We start from the raw sequence: 5,025 nt of genomic DNA, 5'->3' as shown, positions 1-5,025 counted from the left end.
TGCCCGTCGACCTGGGACCGGACCGCAGCGACGCACGGATGCACGCCAAGACCGTAGGATCCAACGCAGTGCCGTAGGGGACCGCACCGCCTCTTCCCAGCAAATTAGGGACACTGTTGCTCCTGGGGTATCGGCGAGGAGCATTCGCAACCGTCTCCATGAAGCTGGGCTACGGTCCCGCACACCGTTAGGCCGTCTTCCTCTCACGCCCCAACATCTTGCAGCCCGCCTCCAGTGGTGTCGCGACAGGCGTGAATGGAGGGACGAATGGAGACGTGTCGTCTTCAGCGATGAGAGTCGCTTCTGCCTTGGTGCCAATGATGGTCGTATGCGTGTTTGGCGCCGTGCAGGTGAGCGCCACAATCAGGACTGCATACGACCGAGGCACACAGGGCCAACACCCGGCATCATGGTGTGGGGAGCGATCTTCTACACTGTCCGTACACCTCTGGTGATCGTCGAGGGGACACTGAATAGTGCACGGTACATCCAAACCGTCATCGAACCCATCGTTCTACCATTCCTAGACCGGCAAGGGAACTTGCTGTTCCAACAGGACAATGCACGTCCGCATGTATCCCGTGCCACCCAACGTGCTCTAGAAGGTGTAAGTCAACTACCCTGGCCAGCAAGATCTCCGGATCTGTCCCCCATTGAGCATGTTTGGGACTGGATTAAGCGTCGTCTCACGCGGTCTGCACGTCCAGCACGAACTCTGGTCCAACTGAGGGGCCAGGTGGGAATGGCATGGCAAGCCGTTCCACAGGACTACATCCAGCATCTCTACGATCGTCTCCATGGGAGAATAGCAGCCTGCATTGCTGCGAAAGGTGGATATACACCGTACTAGTGCCGACATTGTGCATGCTCTGTTGCCTGTGTCTATGTGCCTGTGGTTGTGTCAGTGTGATCATGTGATGTATCTGACCCCAGGAATGTGTCAATAAAGTTTCCCCTTCCTGGTACAATGAATTCACGGTGTTCTTATTTCAATTTCCAGGAGTGTATATTATACTAGATCTGACATGTGATTACATTTTCACGCAAATTGGGTACATAGATTCTGAGAAATCAGTACCTAGAACAACCACCTCTGGCCGTAATAACGGCCATGATTCGCCTGGGTATTTAGTCAAACAGAGCTTGGATGGCGTGTACACATGCAGCCGCCCATGCAGCTTCAACACGATACAATAGTTCATCAAGAGTAGTGAATGGCGTATTGTGCGGAGCCAGTTGCTCGGCCACCATTGACCAGACGTTTTCAATTGGTTAGAGGATCTGGAGAATGTGCTGGCCAGGGCAGCAGTTGAAAATTTTCTGTATCCAGAAAGGCCCATACAGGACATGCAACATACGGTCGTGCATTATCCTGCTGAAATATAGGGTTTCGAAGGGATCGAATGGAGGGTAGGGCCACGGGCCGTAAAACATCTGAAATGTAACGTCCACTGTTCACAGTGCCGTCAGTGTGAACAAGAGGTGACCGAGGGGTGTAACCAGTGGCACCCCATACCATCACGCTGGGTGATACGCCAGTATGGCGATGACGAATGACGCTTCCAATGTGCGTTCACTGCGATGTCGACTAACACGGATGTGACCCTCATGATGCTGGAAATATAGCCTGGATTCATCTGAAAAAATAACGTTTTGCAATTCGCGCACCCAGGTTCGTCGTTGAGTACGCCATCGCAGGCGCTCCTGCCTGTGTTGCTGCGTGAAGGCTAATGGCAACTATGGCCTACGAGATGATAGTCCATGCTGCTGCAAACTTCGTCCAGCTGTTCGTGCAGATGGTTGTTGTCTTCCAAACTTCTCCATCTGTTGACTCAGGGATCAGGACGTGGCTGCAAGATCAGTTACCGCCATGCGGATAAGATGCCTGTCATCTCGACTGCCCAGTGATACGAGGCCGCTGGGATCCGGATGGCGTTCCGTATTACCCTCTTGAACTCACCGATTCCATATTCTGCTATCAGTCGTTGGATCCCGACCAACGCGAGCAGCAATGTCGTGATACGATAAACCGTAATCGCGAATAGGCTACAATCCGAACTTTATCAAAGCCGGAAACGTGATGGCACCAATTTCTCCTCCTCACACGAGGCGTCACAATAACGCTTGACCAGACAGCTTCGGTCATCTGCTGTTTGTGTACGATAAATCGGTTGGAAACTTTCTTCGTGTCAGCACGTTGTAGGTGTCGCCACCGGCTCCAACCATGTGTGATTTCTCTGAAAAGCTAATCATTTGCATATCACAGCATCTTCTTCCTGTTGGTTAAATTTCGCATCTGTAGCACGTCATCTTCGTGGTGTAGCATTTTTAATGGTCAGTAGTGTATGTCACATATATTTAACATTTTTCACGCGTATGTATACATATATTTGAGCTATGCCTCTAGCTAGTTTCGCTCTGCAGTTTCATTTTTACGGAACTGAATATCTATAACGTATGTACTGTTGAGTGATGGTATTTTAGATGTACATCCAGTGATATACGAGTATATGATAACTGTGGAATGTGTTGTGTATAGAGCTGTTACTGAAGAAGTACTAAATTAAAACGTCATGTATGATACGGCATTTTTCACTCATCTCAATGTTTATTACGTCATATTTCCTAAACTGCATGTCGAAGAATAATATACACTTCTCAGCAAAATATGGAAAACTATCATAAAGTGTAGTCTACGATACTAGAGGTCTCGTTGACCTAGGCACTGCGTACCATATACAGTTAGAGCCCATACACTGAAGGGTTTTTCCCGGTCATGTAAACGTGGCGCTGCAGCAGCAGCCATCCGCGATCATGTCCATTATCACTACTAGCTCCTCTCAGTTTCGCGACTCAGACCAAAGAATGCATTAAGGTGGTCTCCATTCAAGAAGACCAGTCAGAAGTTTTGTACTGAGCCAACGGAAGCGGTGCAGTCGAAGGCCCTAGGCTCCTGCACATCAATACTGGTCCTTTGCAGAATGGAGTAGTAATGTCACGTTTGCTGACGAGACCAGGATTGGCGTGCGAGTAGACACTAGACGTGTTAGCATTAAGAGAAGCGCTAGATGACTCCAGGAACGCCGATAAGTTCAGGACTCCCATCTGTTTGCAGGTGGAAGTGCAATATTCTGAGTGGCAATAGTGATGGCTCGAAGAATGCCTCTAATTGGCATCTACGGAAATTTTACCTGGTCGAGGTCCTACAAACGATTGAAAGGCACTACAGCCTCGAGGTCTGTGGTAACTTCATCCTAGTCGATGGCAGTACAAGACCGCACTGCTCTAGCAATGTCTCGGGATCTTCAGAGATGCGACATCAACAGAATGCACTGGCCAGCACAGTCTCCAGATGAGCATGGATTTGACCTGTTGGAGTTGGCCATTGCACAGCTTCCGAATCAAACTGGCAATCTTAATGACTCACTGAAGTTGCCATTGAGAAGTGGTATCTCATATCCCAAGATAAACCTGATGGTATTATCCAGAGCACGCCTCACAGTGTGGAGAAACTCACCCGAGTGCGGGGAGGACATATTGACTATTAAAGACTGATAATCATCTTCAAGAAATAAAGACCACTGTTTTCGTTTTAAAGAGGTACACTGAGGAAAGAGTCTGCATTCTTTGTAATGTTTCTTGCAGCTAACCAAAATCATTCTAGTAGTCAGAAGGAATTATGTTTATTATGTTAATAAGGTATGTTAGAAAGTTCAGTGGTTGGTTTGTGTAAACTTCGTGATATTCCAAACTTTTATTGGGGTGTATAATTTCTTTTCTACATACGTTCAGTGACACATGTTATGTTATGAATAGAGGTAGTAGCAATGAAGTCGTGAATTTAAACGTACTGCAGTTTTTCACACATCTAAGTGTTTATTACATCGTCATCTCCTGAACTACGTGTCGTACAATGATATAATTTTTGTAGTACATTCAGTGGTGCGTGTGACTGCTACCTGAAAAATTTGTCGCCAATGCAGTTTGTCGTATAGACGTAATAGGTTAAAATGTCATGGTTCAAGCAGCAAGTTTACTGCATGAACAGCGAAACTTTAATGAGCGGTAAACTTTTTTTTAAGCGATAAACTTTTTTCTTGTCATCATTTTCGGGTGGTCGACAGCGATAAAACTAAGCGTAAAAGTTTGAAATTAAGTGTAAAGTTTTTCGAAAGTGCGGAAGTGTTCTTATTTTCAAATAATGATGACTCAAGTATGGATATTCGTGTGTCGTGGACTACTTTGCTTTAGCATTCCCACGCCCACCCTTGTGATACGTAGGTTGCTCTTACTCCCACAGCGATGATTTCCAGACAGAAAGTGATATGCATACCAAGTTTAGTGGAAGTCGGTCCATTGGCGGTAGGAAGAGATGTGGAACATACATAATATACATATATACTTACACATATTTTTATACTATGTACGAATTTAGTTTTCAGTTATTCTGCTGTATTTTATGGACAGCCTATGTATTGTCTTTTACACAGAGTTCCTAAAATGTATTGCACGTTAAATACGAAGTAACCGTTTCGTCGCTAATTCAAGCGAGGATGCTAATATCATCGCTGTTTTGCGCAACATAGCTCTATGAAATAATTAAATAATGGCCTGTAGTGTAATATTATGCGAGGTAAGCGGACTGCAGTGAAACTTCGTAACAAAACGTTCTGCATGAGACTCGGAAGAAGATACAAATTTATGATCAATGTTGTCTGACGCTGCTCGTTTGCAGCCCCCTCAGGGTATGTTTACAAGGGAGTGTGGCTGAAACTTGTGAAACAACAGTATCGCGTACAGCTAGCCCTAAAAATATACTAAAAATCTTAAACATAGCTGCGATTCAACAACTGTGTAAATCTGAAAAGTTTGAAACGATCAGGCAGTTGCAACTGTTGGCAGATATTTCTAACTTCTTCATAGCAAAAAAGTTTTCGGTGACAGCATGCTTGTCTCTAAATCACTGTGTGCCTTTTTTTAAAAAAATTTTCACCTGTGAATTTTTCCCCCTGTGGTTGTAATCAG

The sequence above is a fragment of the Schistocerca gregaria genome, chromosome 8 (genome assembly GCF_023897955.1).
Source record: "Schistocerca gregaria isolate iqSchGreg1 chromosome 8, iqSchGreg1.2, whole genome shotgun sequence".
NCBI lineage: Eukaryota > Metazoa > Arthropoda > Insecta > Orthoptera > Acrididae > Schistocerca > Schistocerca gregaria.
This window is presented reverse-complemented; position numbering follows the sequence as displayed.